At 36.0% G+C, this 12,859-nt stretch overlaps 1 protein-coding gene across 4 annotated transcripts in view; it reads right to left on the bottom strand.

The window, feature by feature from the left end:
* LOC136840864 (uncharacterized) overlaps nucleotides 1-12,859 on the bottom strand; it is a 97,106-nt gene that overhangs the window by 38,778 nt on the left and 45,469 nt on the right. For 2 of the 4 annotated variants that reach the window (XM_067107811.1, XM_067107809.1), the window contains exon 2: nucleotides 2,989-3,187. The exons of the other annotated variants lie outside the window; for them this stretch is intronic. The gene's annotated coding sequence lies outside the window, so the exon portion shown is untranslated. The remainder of the gene's footprint in view (nucleotides 1-2,988; nucleotides 3,188-12,859) is intronic. 4 annotated transcript variants of the gene reach the window in all.

Raw genomic sequence — 12,859 nt, 5'->3', positions numbered from 1 at the left:
GTTATAAAGATGGTACTAAAGTTTACCCAGCCTGAATGATTAATTCCGTTTTCTGTAAGTCTATGCTAAACTTTCACATTCACAGAATTCAACTGTTATTGCAGCGCACACTAGTGAAACGCACAACGTAAGTCCTTACCAAAGGACTTTTTTATTTTCGGTTTTTTTATATGCATAAATAGCGGAAACAATTAGTGAAGCGTTTCACTACTTTGCCTGTGTTGGCAATAATTTGACAGAGTATCCATTAACCGTTATTGTTAAAGACCAGATCTTGCCGTCTTAATAATAATAAAAAAATTATTAACGATAAATGCAGAAATCGAATGTATGTCGGAATACCAAGCCAGTACAACCCCTTTTACCTAACACCTTCGCGAGAGTCAAGTAAGACTGCAATTATTCATACCCACGACCCCACTGCTCATACCTTAGCTTCCATGCACTGACTGCGTTCACAGCGCCCAATACCAGAAAGTAGAAGAATTAATGCAAATGTTATGCTACTTGTTGCGGGGTCATGGCACCCAAATACCCTCTCGGACAAAGATTTTTTCACAATAGATTCTTTCTTATGAGATCACAACCAGGAACACGAGGAAGTCAGCGGCCATTGGCCGCCCTACTATTGAGACAATGGACTTTCTGCAACGCCTTTTCTTCCTGGTATTTATTTTATGCTCTCCATTTTGCTTTTTCTCTTTTCTTGATAATCCTTAGTTTTTTTTCTGTTTACTGGGCTTTGACCAAAGTTTGCTTAGTTGCACCAGCAGATCTGTTGTGACAGCTTTCAACTTTCGGTGCTTGGAAGCGTGATGTAAGAAATGTGAAAATTCTCGTACTCCTCGTTGGCTCTGGGGTCATATGATACTGAAATAATTTAGCACTGCAGTTTAAAAGGTGCAGCCGAGAAAACCGCAGTTTCCTCTCCAATAATTTATTCTTTATTTATTTATTTTTTGTTTATCAGCTTTTAACTTTTACCTCATTAAAATGCCGTAAATGGTACAACAAAACACTTTTTCTAAAATATAAATATACAAATAAATAAAAGCATTTAAAAGCGAAATTGTGTCTGTCTTTATGCTTCGGACCTAGTTTAAGGGTAATAGACTCTCTAATATAAGGGTAATAGTTAGGATCTCTCTGATGCATAGGTAACATTAGAATGATCCTCAAAACGTTTGATGTCAGAAGCTGTTTTAAGGACATAAATTATGTGAAGATAACCACTCAGATTCAATACCTGCAACCATTACTTACCTACACAGACACATGTTATATATATATATATATATAATATGTATATATGCTCTGTATATATATACTATATATATATATATATTATATATATACATATATATACACACATATATGTATATACTGTATATATACATAAATACATATATGTATATATACTATACACAAAAAGGTTTGGTTGACCACAAAAAATCCTAAGCATCTAGGCCATACTATAAAGCAGGGCTAGGCTAACTTTGCAGGGTAGCAAAACCTATGCACCAAATGCAGCTCCTTTCAACTTTCATTAGTCATGGTTAAATAGCCCAAAAATTACATAATTCCATCCTACCATAGGTTAGGCAGCACTGTCTGAAATAGGCCTGGACTACCCTGCTTTTATAATTTTAATAATGGCAAAACCTAAGCTTCACAAGTAATTTCTTTCAGCTGTTACTATTAGCGGTTGATTACTAAGCCCCGTTCCCAAGCCCAATAAAAATAGAAAAAAAGCACCAACCTCCAATCTTGTTAGCCTAGGCTTTGACACACCGTCTGAAGCAGGACTAGGCTAGCCTAACTGAGCAGGTAAGCCTAATGTTGGGCCAATTCACACGGCTGAACTTAGTATGGATAAAACTTGGCCCGAACAACATTGTAATTCAATTCAATGATCGCATAAATACTATAATTATACACATACCTGCATCAGTCCCAAATCTGGAAATGTAGCCTAATCTCCAGGGGTACATAGACGTTTCTTCTATAGTTGTTTTAATGCGATTGATGAATAGAGGTCCAAAAGACCCAGTATTTTTTCCAATAATGAAGGATTAGCTTAAGTTGTCCTGTGCATTGCCACTGTTTACTTCAATAGACAGAAACACACGCTGTAGTCTAGTCGAGTTTAGCTTTTGACCGAACGTAAGCAAACGCTTACTAATCGTTTTTGTTTCCGTCAGCAGTGATTTCTGAAATTGAATCGGCGTTTGCCCGAAGAAATTTGCTGCTTTGTGACCGAACGCTAACGGAAATGCTAATTGCCACTGGGAATTTCGCCCGAGTATAATAGCGGCTTAAGGTAGTCTTATGTCAGCACTGGTCTCTAGCCCAGAAGCTGCCCGCTAGTGGTGAAAGGTAATGAAGTGAAAAAGAGGCCAGGTGTGAACCTCTGTACTCGACTAACGAAGTGAGATTCATTCTTGCAAATTGCTCAGCTGGTCCCCTAATGCCACATGTTTAAAAAACGTTACTCTTACAGTTACAACTTTCTTCGGCACTTTCTTGCTACCAAAATGTGTCCCGAATAGCAATGGTTTCTTGTGAGCTTGTTTTACATCCGTCTTTTGTATGGTGGCGGGATCCTTCTTGTTCTGTGCAGTAACTGACAGTTGAATAAGGACCTAGCATGAGGAGTCGGTCTTCCAGAGGTTAAGCCAAATCATGTGTTATGTTGATCTTTCATAGTCAACTACTTGCCTTGTTATTAATCTTGGATAATGGGTAATTTTGGGACAATCTGTTATTCCCCAAAGACCACTATTCACGAGGAAGAAATAGGTGCTTAAAATTCTAATTGACGAGAAATAATATTTGAAAGAGTATGAATTGTCAGTGACAATAAATAGATCTACATTCATCTGAAACAGTATATATACATATGTAACCGATATTTATAAGTAAATAAATAAATAAATAAACAAATAAAAACACAATAACTGAGCACGGGAAAGTACGTTAAAAACATACCATCTAGTCAGAGAACTCCAATCTAAGACCGTTGCACATCAAGGTTTGAGATCGCAGGTTAAGTGGTCAACACCCGGTGTTACCAGGCAACTAAATATTGCACCCGAGTTGACCCAGTTACCACAGATGATGTCACAGATTCACCAGTCATTTAATTCAAAAGAGAGATATAAATCACTCCCAACTAGTCCGATTAGTCCTGAAAGTGAAAGGGAAGAATAAATGGGTTGGAAAATAATGCTGGTTTTCTTCTGGCAGGCTATGTGTAATGAACACTTTCATCTATCATCTGTCACATAGTTCTAAATCAGAAAGCGCAGAGCATCGTAGTACCAAGATTCTCCCACTCTGCTTCAAATCTGTTTTTTTCTATTATGCCCTAAGATTCGTGTATATGTGTAATATATATATATATATATATATATATATATATATATATATATATATATATATATATATACATACATATAGATAGATAGATAGATAGATGATAGATAGATATATAATATATATAGTGATTAGATATTAATGCCTCTTAACTTCTCAAATTCTTCGAAGTTAAGAGGGCATTGTATATTATAATTACATACGTATCTGGCAAAAAGTGACCTGTATATATATATATATATATATATATATATATATATATATATATATATATATATATATATATATATATATATATATATATTTATTATACATATATATATGTTTTTTTTAGCAGGTTTAGTCCAGTAACTTAAAAAAATTTGTTATTAGAATTACTTTTTCCATAACATTGTATTATTTGAGTTTAATAAAAAAAAAAACAATTACCAACTACATTAGAATTATCGTATGACGTCTTTCGAGACACCAACATACCTGAAAATAACGAGTCTAGTTTTTACTGTCTTTTTTTGTCAAACTTTTCCCCCGTTCTTTATTGTGTATGGTTTTTACGCAAGGTTTATTTTTCTCTCTCTTTTATTTCTACCTCTTTTTAGTTTGTTCACAGGAGAAAATAGACGGCGTTTTAGATATCTGAGTAGTGACGCTCGTATGGGGAGTATGTCCAAAGAGAATGTCTGCCTCACTTTCTGAAACTTTCTCTATCTTCTTTTCTTACGCTTTCTATTACTTGTACTTGAGGTGAATATAGAATTTAGGCCAAAGGCCAAGCAGTGGGACCTATGAGGTCATTCAGCGCTGAAAAGGAAATTGACAGGAGAAGGTGTAACAGGAGGAAAACCTCGCAGTTGCACTATGAGTCAATTGTTAGGAGAGGGTGGAAAATAAGATGGAAGAAAGAGAATATGAAAGGTGGTACAGTAAAAGGAATGAAAGGGGTTGCAGCTTGGGGCCGAAGGCACGCTGCAAAGAACCTTAAGTAATGCCTACTGTTTACCTTTACTGGGTTTTACTCGTACTTGATTTTTACCTGGTTTTAAATTTAGTCTCGTTTTAAGCAAAGAATATCAAACTTTACAAAAAAGAACCGTCAAATAATGTAAAATTAAATGTATATTTTAAAGTGCAGAAGATCCCTAACTGGATAAATGTATAACATAAATGTCAATGATTTTGTATATTGTAGACACGATAGTCTTTTGTTTACCACTTTACCCTTTGCCGTCATTAGTCTGGAACTCCTTGTCATCTGTACTCTCAAAATTTTATTTTTCTTCTGATGTGAAAAATCGAAAGAATTGTATATATACATATACTGTAAATATATATACATATGTATATATATATACATAAATATATACATATATATATATATATATATATATATATATATATATATATATATATATACATGTTAATTATGAAAGTACTTGGCACTCAGTCGTTTCTTTTCAAGCTTTTCCTGTGGCATTGACTGACAAATCACGTGCATATTTTTATGAGTTTTAGTATATGCATATATATATATATATATATATATATATATATATATATAGCCATATATATATATATATATATATATATATATATATATATATATATATATATATATATATAACATGTGTACATATATACATATATTTATATATATATATATATATATATATATATATATATATATATATATATATATATATATATATATGTATATCTATATGTATATATTTGTATATATATATATATATATATATATATATATATATATACTGTATGTATTCCTGTCTTGTATGTATGCCTGTCTGTGTGTGTGTAAACTCCAAGTATAGGCATACGCATGGCCGTACATGCGTAATCATATCTTCTTAAAAAGTCATAAAAAAAAGGAAGCAAATATCAAAATTCATACATCCCTTAAACTCGACGTAGCGCTCCCGTACTGCATGACTGGGAACGATCAGTCGGAACCGAGAGATCTCGTAACCGGCAGAAGGCGCAGTAGGAAATATCTGTTGTAGTGTTTCGGATTACTTACCACATGATTGTCATTAGTATCTATCTGTGCCATTTCCCGGCCTCGTTAATTTCCTGTGAAGGGAAGGTTCGCGGAAATAGCACCGACTGGTTTAGAAGAAACTCTTCCTTGATGCGGCAAAAGAAACAGTCGACAAACCACCATGTACCCAATTTACTGCTTGTGTCAACAAGAGCGCAACGGAACTCTTGGGAACCCCACCCCACCTTATAGCTAATGTTTGCGCTAGGACAAAAACACAGACACTATACTCACTCACTTGCCTTCACACACGCACGCTCACGCACGCACACACACACACACACACACACACTATGAGGCCAGCTATAGCACTTCTGCCCCTAATTCTCCTTTAACATAAACTGAGTAATTTTGACGAAATTTGAAGACCAAGAAATTCTTGGTAAGAAATAATTAAATAAAAAAAGGTTTCAGTTATAAACAATTCTTGTAATATACAAATAAAAAGTCATCCTGGATGAGGTGCATTGCTCCCTCTTAATATAATAATGCGTTGGTTATACGCCAGTGCTAATTAGGTAATAAGAGTACATTTTACATCTTCAGACAGGATGTCCATTTCTTCTACACACCAGTTACTGCACTCATTTATCTCTCTCTCTTTATCTCTATCTTCGTGTGTGTGTGTGTGTGTATCTGTGGGTGTCTGTGTGTGCGTGTGAAGAGGGAGAGAGTAAGACAGACAGACAGACATAGAGAAGACTAGGAAAGAAGGGATGGAAGGTTTCCAGGATCTGGGGAAAGTGGGAAACGATGCAGGTAAAGAAACGTATTGAAGAAAAATGATCATACTAGAAGGTTCCTGTCAAGGAGACGCTGCTGTAACGAGTCAGTCGCTTTCTCCAGACTCAGACCTTCTTCCTCCTGTGAGTCGTCGCTCCTGGATGCAGATTTGGCGGTGGACCAGAATAACGGTATATTGCGCTGCCACTTTTCTGCTGATCGTTTGTCTTTCTCATTTCTACTTCCCTGTAGAGATTCGTGCCATCAGTGCACCTCATGCGGTGTACTGTAGGCATTATTTAAAGTTCTTTGCAGCGTGCCTTCGGCCCCTGGCTGCAACCCCTTTCGTTCCTTTTACTGTACCTCCTTTCATATTCTCTCTTCCATCTTACTTTCCACCTTCTCCTAAAAATTGATTCATGGTGCAACTGCGAGATTTTCCTCCTGTTACACCTTTCAAACCTTTTACTGTCAATTTCCGTTTCAGCGCTGGATGACCTCATAGGTCCCAGTGCTTGCCCTTTAGCCTAAATTCTATATCCAATTCAATTCAGTTCTCATTTATACTTGCAATGTCGATTTAATTAGCAGCGGAATGTTTCTTAGAGTTTTCTATTGCACTGATTTCCTATTGCTAAATTTCGATGCATTGCTTTGCTCTCACACTGACTGGCTATAAATATGTTGGTTACACACCAGTCATACTTTCAGTAAAATTTGCTCTGTAAGTTATATCTCGCTTCTGAATGGAAAAATGATAAGATGAGGTGAATCGAAAATGGTATGTGGCACTAACCGATAAAGAAAAGGTTAAAAGAACGTATGGGTGGGAAGAGGGAGTAGAGAATGTATAAAGAAACTATTTAGGAACAGAGAGAGAGAGAGAGAGAGAGAGAGAGAGAGAGAGAGAGAGAGAGAGAGAGAGAGAATGAAGCCCAAGATGCGGGGCAATAATGACAACAAAGGAACTTCTCTGGGGTCAATGGGAAAAGAGATATCTGAAAGTGAATAATTTGAGGTTGGTCTGTGTAGCTACTCGAGGCCGCCAGAGTTCTGTGAAGCACTTGATGGGTCAGATGTAGAAAGGGTGGACAAGCAATGGGAAGCTCAGTCAGAACAGGTATCACTGAACTGGAGAATAAAAGCACAGTCGGAGGAAAACATTTATAGAGAGAAGGAGTGATAACAGTTGTAAACTTTGACAGAAGCTTAATTTAACAGTAACTTCAACAACATACCTGATGTTTCTGTATACGCAACAAGCAACTAGGGTCTAATGGTTCTCAGTCTTTTTTTTTAGTGATGGCACCCCCTTCTTCACCATCCCACCATATCGCATGATAACTACAGGTAATTAATTGAAGTAACATATATATATATATATATATATATATATATATATATATATATATATATATATATATATATATATACATATATATATATATATACATATTAATATATTAGACACACTGAAATAATTATGTGAAGACTTCAGCAAGTTTTTTTTTTTACAAATGTTCATTGAGACGATCTAGCCAAGACAAAATTCATGACAATCCTGCGGCACCCCTTGGCACTGTCTGTGGCACCCCAGGGTGCCACGGAACCCATTTGAGAATCACTAAATTTTACTGGACTATATTTTTAAGTCCATCGCTGACACAAATAAACGTGCATTATGGTAACCACCGACAGTTGGTAAGTTTATAGTAAATTCTGTTTTATGTAAATTTTACTCTTATGTTCAATAATGAAACAAACATGCAGAAAATTCTTCTATTAAAGCTCTTATTTATGTTACAGCTTACTTTTAGTAAAAAAAAATTACTGTGAAGGAAATTCGCACAGAATACAAAATTTAATCAGAAGCACATTAATTCGACAAACAATATGGAGGAAACTTCCAGTTTTCACAATACTTCTACGAATCAACTATTGCTCTTCCTTAATGAATAAAGCGCCTGGCATATAAGCTAGGCCTGACCGATTGATTTAATTCATAAACTAGCATATGATAACTACAGGTAATTAACGTTGAAGTAACACATATTCAGCGGGTGTTCTCATTTTTGGATTTTTTGTAGGAAACATTCCGTTCTCCAAAACATTTTATTTCAGACGCTCATAATCTTTCCTTTGATATCCTTTTTTTTCGGCCCCTCAAAAGCCTGAATGTACCTCCTTTCATATTCTCTTTCTTCCATCTTACTTTCCGCCCTCTCTTAAGTGTTGATTCATAGTGCAACTGCCAGGTTTTCCTCCCGTTACACCTTTCAAACATTTTTACTGTTAATTTCCGTTTCCCCGCAGAGTGACCTCATAGGTCCCAGCGCTTGGCATTTGACCTAAATTCTGTATTCTATTCTATTCAAAAGACCGAAACTTCATCTTAGGTTTCATGAACGTCTTGTTTCCGCCGGAATGATGACCTGTTTAACTCATGCCTTTTCTGACTAGAAGCATTATTGATTTAGCTAATGTTTTGAGTCAAATTTCCTCACTGTGCTGAAAATTACAACGACCCGAAGGTTTTATACAGAGAGAGAGAGAGAGAGAGAGAGAGAGAGAGAGAGAGAGAGAGAGAGAGAGAGAGGCATGTAAATGAAGGTCATTACCTTAAGGTTATTCGACAACTGAAATGAAACAAAAGCAAAGGACAGTGCTAACAGCAAGCATTATTGTACTGTTCTTTTGACAAATAAATTCAGTCCTGCAATTCTAGCAAGTGAAGAGAGGCGTAAAAAAAAAAACATGCCCTCACCCTCGGGAACAAGAGGAGTGACCTGCGCAGCCACTGCCCTTTTTTACTGTTTTTTTTTTTTTAGGTAATAGATTTCTTTATTTTTCTTTTCTTTCTCTTTGCTGTTTTTTGTGGGTTGGGTGGGTGAGTGGGTAGGTGGGTGGGGAGGGGCATCCGATTCTTACCTAAAAGGAAATGGGCGTCTAAGTATTTCTGTCAACGTGTTGAACAAGATGCTGTAACGTATTACAGAGTTACAGTTGTAACGAAAGCAAGATCGAGGAAGTCATGCAGCCTTCAAGTTCGGGATGAAAAACGATTGTGCAAGTGAACATTTAAAAAATAAGTTTAAATGTTTTTTTTTTCATTTACAATAGTTTGTGACACCCGCTCCATGCCGTCGTGCCACCTGCCCTGGCTCATTTAAATGAAAAGGATCAAGGTTTCTCAAGGAGATTCTTCTGAGGACGATTGCTGTAACTATGTGGGTAAGCTTCCTTCTGCAGTTCTCCCTTCCTCTTCCACTCCCCGAGCCCCCCCCTTTTTTTACACTGCTATTGCTCCTTCTGTTACGAGTTCTCCCAAGCCTTCTGAGCTAAAAATCTTACCGCTTCTATCCCTTCTTCTTCATGAACATCCTTTGAAGAATAAAAGTCTTTTCACTCTTTCTCTTATTAAGAATCCTTTAAAAAAGTCTTTTCACTCCTTCTCTTATTAGGATTCCTTTAAAAAGAAGGTATTAAGAACAGTGCACTGTACCAGTGAGCTCACCTAACTTGTAGAGGCCACTGATGTGTTGATTTTGACACATAATAATACCGGCCGCTCCGCAAACTTATCACAGTTAAATTACGAGGACAGATTCACTAACCTGAGATCTTTGGGAACTTTTGAGATAACTAAGTAATTTTCAATCTGGCGTAGAAACCGAGATAAGTATGCTTGCAAAAGTACACGTCAGTCACTGCAAGAAAATGGTTAATGGTCTTCCTCTCCCAATATACGGCAAACTTCTCGAAAGAGCAGGTTAGATTATTTAGGCAGTGCGGATGAAGATAGAAAGTTCAGCGAATGCAGCTCACAAATATATGCGATTGAAAGTAACGGCCATTTTAATTTCATCGTGTAAATTACATATTGATATGATAACATGATGAAAAAATTATGTAACATGAGATAACTGATAGACTTCCCGCTGAATGATAACTAAGGAGGCATGATAAAAGAATACGAGAAGTGATTTCACAAATAACCAAAACTTTTCTTGCGATCATTTCGGTCTAAGACCAAATACTTTAATTTGAATATTCAAATTCCAATTTGTTGGTCGCTTGACAATCAAATCGAGCTTTCATATGCACATTTATTTTACGCATTACTCGTTATGAGTCTTGTCAATTAGTGGCACACTTGAAAAATGGGAAATAAATTCTCTCTCTCTGCCAAAATTATTTCAGCATCAAATGTTTACCGTTGTAATTTCTCTCCATAACGAGCCGAGTGACACAAATAACGGAAAAATGCAACTCAAGGTCTGCTGACTAACTTTTCATTAAATTGCTAATTGGTGAACTAAATAATTGTGGGGAATTTTTTCTCAGTTTTTATGCTATATTGTGATGAAATCAAAATTTATGGCATACGGTATAGTGATGAAATATATTTTTAGTGCTGAAATCTACCTAGGTGCCATTTTCTCTCTCTCTCTCTCTCTCTCTCTCTCTCTCAAGGAACAGGTAGAAAAGGTAATCTCTGAGGGATCATCACAAGATAAGCAATTCCAACAGAAGATGTAAACATATGAAAAATGTCACAGCCTTCCATAGAGGTAAAGTAGTTATCTCTTTTTTGGTGTCATTCAAATTTATTCATTTCCGGGAGCCAGTTGAAGAAGGGGCATTTGAATATACAAAAAAAAAAAAAAACTTTAGATGAATCTTAATTTTGAAATCATGGACAGATATAGGCAACTTGCTCAGGGAATAAGTGTGTATGAAATAAAATGGACCACAAACATTACATAGTGGAGTGGTGTTTACCAGAACCTCCTCCACAACAGCTCAGGTCCCATCGTCGTAACAAACACTTTCTTTTTTTCTTGATGGGTGGATGACCTTTCAAGGACCGAAGTGGCTTCTGGTCACGGTTAGCCCTTGGCTTTTTTTTTTTTTTTTCAGGTCGTTCAGATGTCACGGTTGATAAGACCCCGAGCTATATTGGTAGCGTTCCTGCCCTCCTCTAAACCGGGAGTTTCATGTAGCATAACAGTGCCCCTTCTCACGGAATTAGTTCTGGGAACATCTGGCATCGATATCTCTGGGATAGTGAATCTATTGCAAATCATAAATAGAATGTAAGTAAAACCTAGGATTGATGTAGTATTTACACCTTCGTAAATTTTCTATCAGATTCACGGATGACAACACCCCAAGCCTCATTACGCTAATTATTACTATTATTATTCAGACGATGAGCCCTATTCATGCGGAACGAGCCGACAGGGGCACTGACTTGAACTTCAAACTTCAAAAGAATATGATGTTCATTAGAGAGCAGTAACAGAGGGTAAAGGGAAATACAAAAAGAAGAGATCACTTATTAAAAAAGAAAAAATAAATTAACAAATCAATAAGAAAAATAGATAAAATCTTAAGTAAATTAATAAAATGCAAAGAGAATTTCCATCTTACATCAGGGGTTTCGTTCATATTATGATCAGGACTTCACTGCACCTGTTTAAGCCATTGTCACAAAAGCATCTAGCTAAGAATAGTCTGATCATTTTCTCATATAAAATTAATAAAAAAGCAGATTTATAAAATAAAAATTATACTTATGATAAAAATGATACTTATGTTGCTTTATCAAAAAAGATTATACAGGGATATCAAATCAATACCTGCCAAACCAGATAGACCAGTAGTGGGAGGAGGGGGGGAATCGCCACCAGAGGGGTGGGGGGACAAAATTAAATGGCACTTTTCTAAGCCAGTTTTTTGCGTAGATTCCGAATATGGTGGGTGATCGGCCAGGTTCGAGGCCGTTTTCCAGATATTTAAGATCAAATATATATCCTAACCGCCAGATTCAGTATATTGATAAAAATAGCTATATTGAAAACAGAAATTCAATTCTTTAATCATCATTGTATGTTTTTTGACATCTAGGTAGACTTTAAAAGGAGATCAAATAAAATGAGTTGGAAAATTGGCATCAACACAAAATTTTTAGGTCAAACATCAACTTATAATAATTATTCGAAAATTATTAGATATTGTTGAAAACTCACGCTATTATCATCTTAAAGGTGACTTAATGGATGGAAAACACGAGATAGATTCATAATCATATAAAGGTCCAACAAATTAGTGCAAATAGAATATTAGGATGAGTTTAGTAAGAAAAAAAGATTACATGTCATACAGTCCTCTAGATAAGATATCAACCAATCATTCCCTTATTATTTCAAAATAATCGGACAATTCATCAACCCAATGAATAGATAAATCTTCAGTCCATCCATGATTCACTGCACTATTCAACGATTGGATGGGCTTGTGAGCCACACTCCACATTCTGGCTACGTAATTTTCTTTCCTTTTCTGAAGAATGAAGAAATGTAATCATTCCCTGAAAAGGCGTGGAGACCAAGTAGTGCCTGTTTCTGAAGTCTCATATGATTGCATATGCTTTTTCATACTAAGCAAACACCATTTCAAAACAAAATTATGCAATACAATAATACATTTTACTCATCAGAAACGAACCCGGTCGATCACCCACCAGATTCGAAATCTACCCAAAAAACTGGTCTAGAAAAGTTGCATGAAATTTTGTAGCCCCCCCCTCCGGTGGCGATCTCCCCCCCACCCTCCGCTTCCTACCGGACTAAGATGACACTTAATTGAACTTTTTCAAGTAACAAAAATGACACAAGCTTGAAAGAATAAATGAAATTTTCT

The sequence above is a fragment of the Macrobrachium rosenbergii genome, chromosome 8, assembly GCF_040412425.1.
Source record: "Macrobrachium rosenbergii isolate ZJJX-2024 chromosome 8, ASM4041242v1, whole genome shotgun sequence".
Taxonomy (NCBI): Eukaryota; Metazoa; Arthropoda; class Malacostraca; order Decapoda; family Palaemonidae; genus Macrobrachium; species Macrobrachium rosenbergii.
Note: the sequence above shows the minus strand (reverse complement) of the source record. Positions and strands in the feature narration are given on the sequence as shown.